Consider the following 11,654-nt stretch of genomic DNA (forward strand, 5'->3'; position numbering starts at 1 on the left):
ATTTTCATTCTTTTTTCTTTATTCTGTTCTACAGCAGTTAATTCCACCATTCCGTCTTCCAGGTCCCTTATCCTTTCTTCTGCCTCAGTTATTCTGCTATTGATTCCTTCTAGTGTAGTTTTCATTTCAGTTATTGTATTGTTCATCTCTGTTTGTTTGTTCTTTAATTCTTCTAGGTCTTTTTTTTTTTTTTTAAAGAAGATGTTGGGGGTAGAAGTTTATTAATTTATTAATTTATTTTTCCTGTGTTGGGTCTTGGTTTCTGTGTGAGGGCTTTCTCTAGTTGTGGCAGGCGGGGGCACTGGTCATCATGGTGCACGGGCCTCTCACTATCGCAGCCTCTCTTGTTGTAGAGCACAGGCTCCAGATGCGCAGGCTCAGTAGTTGTGGCTCACAGGCCTAGTTGCTCCACGGCATGTGGGATCCTCCCAGACCAGGGCTTGAACCCATGTCCCCTGCATTAGCAGGCAGATTCTCAGTCACTGCGCTACCAAGGAAACCCAAGTGTAAGACTTTTTTTTTTTCTTTTTTTGTGGTACGTGACCCTCTCACTGTTGTGGCCTCTCCCATTGTGGAGCACAAGCTCCGGACTCCGGACGTGCAAGTTCAGCGGCCATGGCTTATGGACCTAGCTGCTCTGTGGCATGTGGGATCTTCCCCGACCGGGGCACAAACCCACGTCCCCTGCATTGGCAGGTGGAATCTCAACCACTGTGCCACCAGGGAAGCCCTAGGTCTTTGTTAAACATTTCTTGCATCTTTTTGATCTTTGCCTCCATTCTTTTTCCAAGGTCCTGGATCATCTTCACTATCATTATTCTGAATTCTTTTTCTGGAACGTTTCCTATCTCCACTTCATTTAGTTGTTTTTCAGGGGTTTTATCTTGTTCCTTCACCTGGTACATAGCCCTCTGCTCTTTCATCTTGTCTATCTTTCTGTGAATGTGTTTTTTTTTCCATAGGTTGCAGTATTGTAGTTCTTGCTTCTGCTGTCTGCCCTCTGGTGGATGAGGCTATCTAAGAGGCTTGTGCAAGTTTCCTGATGGGAGGGACTTTTCGTGGGTAGAACCAACTATTGATCTGTTGGGCAGAGGTCAGTAAAACTTTAGTCCGTTTGACTGCTGATGAGTGGGGCTGGGTACCCTCCTTTTTCATTGTTTGGCCTGAGGCAACCCAACACTGGAGCCTACCTGGGATCTTTCTTGGGACTAATGACATACTCTGGGAGGGTTCACGCCAAGGAGTACTTCCCAGAACTTCTGTTGCCAGTGTCCTTGAACCCATGGTCAGCCACAGCCACCCTCGCCTCTGCAAGGGACCCCCCAACACTAGCAGGTAGGTCTGGTTCAGTCTCCCCTGGGGTCACTGCTCCTTCCCCTGGGTCCCGATGCACACTACTTTGTGTGTGCCCTCTAAGAGTGGAGTCTGTGTTTCCCCCAGTTCTGTCTAAGTCCTGCAACCAAATCCCACTAGCCTTCAAAGTCTGATTCTCTAGGAATTCCTCCTCCTGTTGCCGGACCCCCACGTTGGGAAGCCTGACATGGGGCTCAGAACTTTCACTCCAGTGGGTGGACTTCTGTGGTATAAATGTTCTCCAGTCTGTGAGTCACCCATCCAGCAGTTATGGGATTTGATTTTACTGTGATTGTGCCCCATTCTACCATCTCATTGTGGCTTCTCCTTTGTGTTGGGATCTGGGTTATCTTTTTTGGTGAGTTACAGTGTTTTCCTGTCGATGATTGTCCAGCAGCTAGTTGTGATTCTGGTGTTCTTGCAAGATGGAGTGAGAACATGTCGTTCTACTCTGCCATCTTGGTTCCAATCCTCTCCAAGTGCTTTTTAATTTATTCTCTAGAATCGTATATTTTAAAATCTGAGGTTTTTTTTAAAGTGTTTATGTTGTCAAATAAAAACAAATCCAGAACTAGGTAAGGAGAGACTTTATTTGAAATAATTATTAAATAAAGAGAGGGGAGACTATTGCAATGGGGAGAAATCTCCCACCTAAAGATCTGTAAGTGTCTCAAAGACTGGCAGAAAAATGCCTTTTCTTTCATAAAGAGGAGTAAACTAGATTAGAAAGAATGGTGTAAGAGAAACTGAGATGAGGTGGGTGCTATGATGGGACAATCCAGGGAATGTCTTTCTCTGAGATCAGCAGAAAGGATATATGCTGTGTTAGGCTGAGGGTGCGTCAAAATTCGTGGATTTAAGAGAAGAGAAACAACTAAAGTTTGGTCAGATCAGGTGTTTAGCCCAGATTAGTCAGTGGGTACAATCAGTTCAGCTACTAATTTAGGAGGCAAAGAATAGGAATTTGGAGGCTCTGTGTCTGGTCTTGTCATAGGTAAACAAGGGGTCATCTGCAAATCGTCTGGGGAAGAGTGATTCTTCATAATATGCTGTTCCCAGGAACACAGAAGCTAGGGGATTTCTTTATCCACCACTCTTTTCAGGACCACAAACCTCAGGCAGAGTTTAAATTTATCAATATGTGGAAGTCACTAAATGGTAATCTGTGTATAAGGCTTCTCCAGAATCTATTTGACAAATTTTCTTAATCTAAGCTTTTAAGTGAAACAATGTGTACCATTCCCTTTCTAACATTAGCAGCTAGGTGATATTGGAAAGAGACTAGAAGTCAGTGGAAGAACTAATTCATAGCTCTCAAAATCAAAGCCAAATCAGGCCAACAGCTTCATTAATAATGGGTGGCCCAGTTTATATTGTTTGCTTGGTTAGTTCATGGTTTTTGTTTATTCTTAATGTATTTGGTTGTATTTAGGTTGGTATGCACTTTCCTTTTCCCAAAGGAAAGCCCAGTCCTAATGCCTTCACTGGCTGTCTCACAGGTTCATGTCTCTTTCCTGGCCATTGAAGGATTTGAGTTTGAAACCCCTAGAATAAGTAAAAATTCAGCTATGATGGTTTTCCCGAATGTTACTATTTTCCTATTGCTTTGAGAGGGACAAGATGAAATTGAAGGCCCCTTTTGATCTCAAAAATATTCCATTTTCAGTCTCCATTATAGTGAAAATACTTCTTACAAACAAGATCTTAAATTATGAAATAACAGAAACAGAAACATTTTAGACATTTATAATACTTCAGTTAATTTGTTTGCTTAAAATCTTTATTTTCCAGATTAAAGATTTTTAAAAGATCAAACCAAAACAGTCTATAGAAGATAAGTTTCAAGTTATTGGTATCCCAATAGATAAAAATTTTAAAAACACACTCTCAAGATGTGATATCTAGCTTAAGCAAAGCATATTTCTGTATTATTCTGCAGAACAGCAGGACAAACGTGATTAAATTTGAAACACTATTAAATTTTCGTAAAGAATAAAGTTTAAAGCAACTGTAGAGTGCAGTTGCAGCAAAAGTATACATATCTAGATCAACATTTATACTTTGTCTTAGGTTAACACCAAGCACTTTAAGATAAGTTTGTTCATACTTTTGTAATATGAATACAATCTATATGTTACAAGTATATAAAATATTGTGTTTAATTATGACAGTCTTAAAATACCTTGTTTTGATTTAAAGACATATTTAAACCAACAGTTTATCACTCTTTTTAGATGTATTTTTAAACTTTTTTAAAATTTAATTTTTATTTTATATTGGGATATAGTTGATTTACAATGTTGTGTTAGTTTCAGGTGTACAGCAATGTAATTCAGTTATACATATACATACATCCATTTTTTTCAGATTCTTTTCTCATATAGATTATTACAGAATATTGAGTAGAGTTCCCTGTGCTATACAGTATGTCTGTGTTGATTATCTATTTTATATATAGTAGTTTCTTCAACTTATTTTTGAAAGATAGTTTTCATAATCAATTACTAAAATGATGACTACAAATTAGGGTAATCACATACAGATAAGTATTGGAGAAGAAATATTTAATGATTTTTTTGTTGTTTCCCTGAATCAAAAAATATCTCACCTTTTTTGTTTTCTTTTCTGCAAAGTCAACAAAAAACTATTTGAGTGGGAATTAGGTTGGTGTAGAATGGAGGCCAACCGCTGATAAGGTAGACAAAGATACTGCAATAGCTAATTAATATTATTTTATGCCACATTCCCACTCTGCCCATTCTCATGACAATTTCTTCTCTATTCCCAGCATGCATAATAACCATGATCTCTAACTTGAGTCACACAGTGCTAGAAACATCAGCTTCTATATGATTTTAAAATAACCACCCTATCTTACTGATCTAACAGTATAAAATAATATAAGTGAAATCACTGTTAAACCACAGTGCCCTCTACCAATCTCAGGATCTTTTGGTATAGATTGCTACCTCATACATTTATATACATTATTGCCCATTTATTCGGCCATGAACTTTATTCATCTTTGAATCCCAAGAAGTTTGTATAGTATTTAACATGTAACAAGGACTCCATAAATGTTACAGAGTGAATAAGTAAACCAGTGCAATTACTTTCACTATCTGAGCTTTGGGTTCCTCATCATTGTAATAATTCCAATTCATCAGAAATAGAAGGGTTCATTCAAATAAGAAGATGAATTCAAGGTATCTCATATAGTGCCTGCCAATTTGCCATAAAAGTAATAGATATGTCCATTACTGCATTTAGAAAATCTTATATGGCTGAACTACTTGAGTCTATATATATATATATATATATATATATATATATATATATATATATATATGGTTAGTATATATTATATATGATTGTTAACATTTATATTGATTGGATTAAATTTAGACATTATAAAACAAAATCTGTGGATTTGAACACATAGCAATATAAATCCCCAAACTGAAGAACAGAGACAAAAAAATACTGGAGAGAGCTGTACTAGAGACCTTTGGGAGACTACCAAGCAGTGTATTGTATGTGCAGTTGAAATCCCAGAGAAAAATAGAATAGACTGAAAGAAATAATGGCTGAATTCTTTCAACTGTAGCTGAAAATCAGAAATTCAGAGATCAAAGACTATCAGCCAGTCCCAAGCAAGATAAATGTAGAGCCAATCATTATAAGACACATCAAAATTGAGCTGCAAAATTCTAATGGTGAGGAGAAACAGAAAAAAATGACACAAATCATACAGAGAAAGTAATGGGACAGAAGATTTTTCATTAGAAAGTATGCAAGTCAGAAAATAGTTAAATGGCCTTTTAATGCACTGAGGGGAGAGAAAGAGCAAGAGGAAGGGGGGAAAGAGGGAGAGAAAGGGAGAGAGGGGGGAGAGAGAGAGTAACCTAGAATTCTATACCCAACTAAAATATCTTTAGAGAATTTAGGCCAAAAAAAAAATATTTTCAGACAGAAGAGAACTCAGAAAACTTGTGGCTCAGAAACCTGCACTAAAGGGAATGTTAAAGATGGTTCTTAAAGCAGAAGGAAATGATATCAGAATAAAAGTTCTATCTACCCCCCAAAATTAATAGTGTCAGTACTGATAAATGTGTGATAAAATGTAAAATACTTATTTTTCTAATTAAATATTTATTTCAAAGATAATTGAATGTTTAAATAAAATGTATATAATTTTGTGTTTAAAACATGGATGTTTTAATGTATTATGATAACACAAAAGGTGGGAAGAAATGAAGTATATTGTTGAAAGTGTCTAACTTAATATATAATACTGCATATTTTTATGCAAAGAAAAATGGTGGTGATTAAAGGTACATTCAGTAAACAATAGAATAATTGCTAAAAATAAGACAAATAGGGCTTCCCTGGTGGCGCAGTGGTTGAGAGTCTGCCTGCCGATGCAGGAGACATGGGTTCGTGCCGTGGTCCGGGAGGATCCCACATGCCGCAGAGCAGCTGCGCCCGTGAGCCATGGCCGCTGAGCCTGCGCATCCAGAGCCTGTGCTCTGCAACGGGAGAGGCCACAACAGTGAGAGTCCCAAGTACCGCAAAAAGGAAAAAAAAAAAAAAAAGAAAAGAAAAATATATAGCTAGAAAGATAAAAGTAGAGAACAAATGAAATATTAAAATAATGTTCGGTCCACGTGATGGTAGGAGGAAACCCATACATGGGTTTAAGAAGAAATCAAAAGGGAAATTTGGAATTATTTATCAATAAACCAGAACTTAAGGGGAAATGATAGTACTACATGCCTACAGGAAAGAAGAAAGAACTCACATTACTGACCTCAGCATCCAACGTAGGATACTAGAAAAGAAGAGCCAATTAAATTCAAAGTAAAGAGAATAAAATAAATTAAGATTATGGAAGAAATAAAATAAAGAAAAAGCAAAACAATACACGATTAAAACAAGATTAGTCTCTTTAAGATCAATAAACTTTGTAAAACTCTACCTAAGCAGAAGAAAGGACACAAATTACCAATAACAGAAATGAGAAAGTTGGCATTACTGCACATTCAACTTATGTTAAACAGATAATAAAAGGAATATATTGAAACAACTGTAGCAATAAATTCAGTAGTTCAGATGAAGGAGACAAGTTTCTTGAGAGATACAAATTACAAAGCTCACTAAAGAAGAAATAGATGACCTCAATCATCCAATATCTATTTAAAAGTTAAATTTTAGTTCAAAACCTTTCCATAAAGGTATCTCCTGACCCCACTGGCTTCACTGGCCAAGGAAGAAATATTATTTAATAAATAAACACCATTTCTACACAAAATCAAAATAATATGTATATGTCCCAGAGAAATCAAAATTTATGTCCATGCACAGACTTGTACATGACTGTTTATAGCAGTTTTAGTTTTAGTAGCTAAAAAATCTTACTAACTCAGATGTCCATCAACAGGGAGAAAGCTCAAAGCAACTCCATGTCCTTCAAAACACGTTACGGTATAACCATATAGTAGAATACTACTCAGCAAGAAAGAGGAATGAACTTTTGATATGTACTACCTAATGTGTGACTAAAATCATTGTGCTAAGTAAAAGAAGCCAGACAGGGCCCCAAAAGACAAGGTCCCAAATCCTGCTGATTAAGCCCTCTGAGCACTTTTTTTTTTCACCCATGAGATGACAATAATACCTCTTAGAGAACTGTTTTAAGCTCTGTGTTTTAAGCTCTGTGCTAGAAATATTATTCTATTGTATGTTTCTCCAATGGAAATATAGTATAATCACACATGTAATAAGAGGGACTATTTTACACATTTCATTTTGGAAGCATTTTAGATTTATAGAAAAGTTGCAAAGATTTTACAGAGAGTTCCAGTAAACTCTTCACCCAGGTTCCCCTAAGATTAACACCTTGCATAACCACAGTACATTTGCCAAAACTAAGAAATTAACAATGGCACAACACTATCAAATTTATTCAGATTTCACCAGTTTTCCCAAAACAAATGTAACTTTAATTTTTCTACTAGCTACATTAAAAAAGAACAGGTAAGGGAATTCCCTGGTGCTCCAGTGGTTGGGGCCCCATGCCTCCACAGCAGGGACCTGGGTTCAATCCTGGTTGGGGAACTAGGACCCCACAAGCTGTGTGGCACAACCAAAAAAACAAAAACAAAAACACAGGTAAAAATTTTAATAATATATTTTGTTTAAGCCAGTATATCCAAAATATTGTTGTGTCAGCATTAATCAATATAAAAGACATTATGAATGAGATAGCTGACATTTTAAAAATACTAAACCTTTGGGATTTCCTTGGTGGTCCATTGGCTAAGACTCCATGCTCCCAATGCATGGTGCCCAGGTTTGATCCCTGGTAAGGGAATAGATCCCACATGCCACAACTAAGAGTTCACATGCTGCAACTAAGAGTTCACATGCCATAACTAAAGATCCTGCATGCTACAACAGAGATCCCACATGCGTCAACTAAGACCCAGCACAGATAAATATTTTAAAATAAATAAATTAAAATACTAAATCTTCAAATAAAAATTTAAAAATAAAATAATTGTGCTAAGTAAAAGAAGCCCGACTCTTCCCTAAAATGAGTACATATTGTGTTATTCTTTTTATGTAAAATTATAGAAAATGGAAAGTAACTTATAGGGACAGAAAGCAGATAGGTGCTTGCCTGGGAAAAAGATCATGTGAGAGAGGACAAAAGGAAGAAATAGATAAGGGAACAAGGTAACTTTTGTGGATGGTAAAATTATTCACTATTCTGGGTGTGTTGAAGGTTTAATAGGTGTATACTTATATTAAAACATCAGGTTGTACACTTTAAATATGTACAGCTTTTTGTATGTCAGTTATACCTCAATAAAACTGTTACAAGTAAAGGCAGGAAAAGAGGAATAAAGGAGCAAAGAATGAGATTACAAATAACAAATGAGTAACCAGATGTTAGATTTAAATCCAAACATATAAATAATTACCTTGATTATAAATGTTCTAAATATTTCAAATAAAAGACAAAAAAAGTAAGATAAAATAAAAAAGCAGGACCCAACTTTTGCTGCAGTGTTGAAAATTCCTGGAACTGTCTATTTGTCTTTTAAATTCTATAAGCTGCTGCTTAGTAATTTGAATACCTGTTATGAGAACATAAATATTTAAGATTGTCATGTGTTCTGGATTAACTGACCCTTTTATTACTATTAAAATTCTCTCATAGCCCTGGTCATATATGTGTCCTCAAGTCTATTTTGTTTGATATAAATATTGCCAGTCTTACCTACTTAACAATTAATGATGATATATCTTATTTCTTTCTTTTACTTTAAACCTCTTTATGCCTTTATAGTTAGAGTGGTTTTTTGCACATGCAGCAGAAGTTGCTTTTTCTAGTACATGCCCTGAGAAAACAAGTGGCAAATATAGTCTTGGACATGATGTCAGCTAATTTAAATTAGTAAATATCCCTTAATAGATTTGTAAATATCCTTACACTATTTTATTGACCTTAGAAACTATCAACATGTACTTAGAGAGTTCCTATTCTGTGTACAAGAGTGGTAGACACTGAAGAGGACACCGAAGAAATACAGGAGAACGTCTATAATCTGATCTTCCTAGAGAATTGATGAATGTGTTGTCAACCTTCACATTTAAAGATCCAAAAATTAACTAAACAATTTGGGATAGAAATATTCTAAAATAGTTGTATACCCAGCTACCTTTGCAAAAGCATATACAGAGTTACAATGTACAGTGTATGTGGAGTTATGATTAAGGACATCTTCTTTTGTCCTGTACTGTCATTCAGTGTTACTCTCAGGGACTATTAAAGAGCAAACAATCCTTTAAAAAAAAAAAAAAATGAACACTTCTTTTAGTCACTCATACTCTTGGTTTTCCTTTCAGGATGTTAATTTACAATTTACCTTCTCCATTAATCTGGGAAACCAGGTAAATGTATTTTTAAAAATCATTTTCCAAATAGTTATACACCAGGTACTATACTAACATGTTCTGTATCAGCTGCTATAGTAACCTGCTTTGGTGAACATCATTTATTTTTGCCTACTAGTACCTGTTTTCCTCTGCTTTTGGTACCAATACCCAAATTTTACTTTGGAGAGCCACCTACCATGCCCATTCAGAATCCATGTGGTTTCAGTTGGTGGGCCTGGGAACTAGGTTGTAGCTATCAACACATACATTCCTGGCCATGATCTTTGGGTCAGAGATTACCCAGATGAACCCAATGAGGATCAGTCCCAGAATTTTGTGGTAACTCTTGGGAAGAAAAATATTCTTTGGTATGTTTACTATGTCAGAGGAAAATGTAACCCTGATGATTCTGCTGGAGTCCACCATATGGAGAAGACTCTTGGGGGTAAAGGTTAAGCAGAAGAAAGCAGAACCCAAAGATGGAAAAAGAATTGAATCTTACAGCATAATTTGAGACCCCTGGATCCAGCTGTTTCTAATAGCTCATCCTATACTTTTCAGGTATGTGAGCCATCATGAGATCTGTTTCTAGCTGTTGCAACTAGACTTATAAGCATACACAATTCATTTTATGCCTGTTACAGCCCTTTGAGTAAATGCCATGATTCTTCATATTTTATATAAAGTAATATCAGGCTCAGAGATATTAATATTTTGCCTAGGTGATGTAGTTAAGTGATAGAGTCAGAACTCAAACCTGTTTATGTAACATCAAAACCCACAATCTTAACCACAGCAACAATCAGCCTCATGTCTTAGTTGTTTCTGTATCCCCAGCACTTAAGACAGGCTCTGACTCATAGGATGTGTCCTTTGATTTCTACACTAAAAGAGAAGGTAATAGACATCCCTGCCTAATGCAAAAAGGAAGATAAGATAAAAATGGAGGAGGCTATTGAACAGAGCATAGGGATGACACCAGTTTGACTAGAATGAAGGATTTCTTTGGAGATTTCTTGAAAAAATAATTCCAAACTTCACTCTAGATTTCTGTCACATGTGGGTGTGTGAACAGAGGTCAGTTTGTTTCATTTGTCTGTCTGTTTTAACTTATGCATGAGTATTATAAATCCTACTACCAAGGGTTTGACAGTCTAGCTTCATAAATGTGGTTCTATCAACCACCAAAGTCACTGAAAAGGGATAGTATAATTTAAGTTGGGAGTATCATTATGCTTCAAAGTCCTAGATTTATTAAATAGAAGCATAGGATGCAAACATAACTGATATGACCTTTGGAAAACTTTTCAGTCTCTAACCTCTCCTTCCTTTGATAAATATCTGATTACTTCTTGGGGTATAACCTTTTTTTAAAAAAAAATATTTATGTTTTGGCTGTGTTGGGTTATTGTTGCTGCCTGCGGGCTTTCTCTAGTTGCAGCGAGCGAGAGCTACTCTTCATTGTGGTTTGCAGGCTTCTCATTGTGGCGCTTTCTCTTTGTTGCGGAGCACAGGCTCTAGGCGCACGGGCTTCAGTAGTTGTGGCTCACGGGCTCTAGAGTGCAGTCTCAGTAGTTCTGGCGCACGGGCTTAGTTGCTCCGCGGCAATTGGGATCCTCCTGGACCAGGGATCGAACCCATGCCCCTTGCACAGGCAGTCAGATTACTATTATTTTTTTAACATCTTTATTGGAGTATAATTGCTTTACAGTGGTGTGTTAGTTTCTGCTTTATAACAAAGTGAATCAGCTATACATATACATACATCCCCATATCTCCTCCCTCTTGCATCTTCCTCCCACCCTCCCTATCCCACCATTCTAGGTGGACACAAAGCACCGAACTGATCTCCCTGTGCTATGTGGCTGCTTCCCACTAGCTATCTATTTTACAAAGACAAAAAAAAAATACCGTATGCTAATACATGTATATATATAGAATCTAAAAAAAAAAAAAAAAAAAAAAAGGTTCTGAAGAACCTAGGGGCAGGACAGGAATAAAGACGTAGATGTAGAGAATGAACTTGAGGACACAGGGAGTGGGAAGGGTAAGCTGGAATGAATGCAGACAGATTTTTAACCACTCTGCTACCAGGGAAGTCCCGGGGTATAATCTTTGACTGGCTACACTCTTAGAAAATAATTTTCCTTTTGTTTCCTTCTTTCACAAATAACTGAGTTAGAACACCAAAATTTAATTCTGAAGGCATCTTTGCTTGGACCAGCACAGTCATCTGACTGAAAATGCATGGATTACAAAAGGTGAAGAACATAGTATCTGTGTATTGACAAAGTCTGCTTGACCAAACTTTAGTCAGGCTCCTGAATTTTCTCCTAGGACTATCTGTGCACTTACTT

Source organism: Kogia breviceps, chromosome 8 (assembly GCF_026419965.1).
Source record: "Kogia breviceps isolate mKogBre1 chromosome 8, mKogBre1 haplotype 1, whole genome shotgun sequence".
In the NCBI taxonomy this organism is placed as follows: Eukaryota; Metazoa; Chordata; class Mammalia; order Artiodactyla; family Physeteridae; genus Kogia; species Kogia breviceps.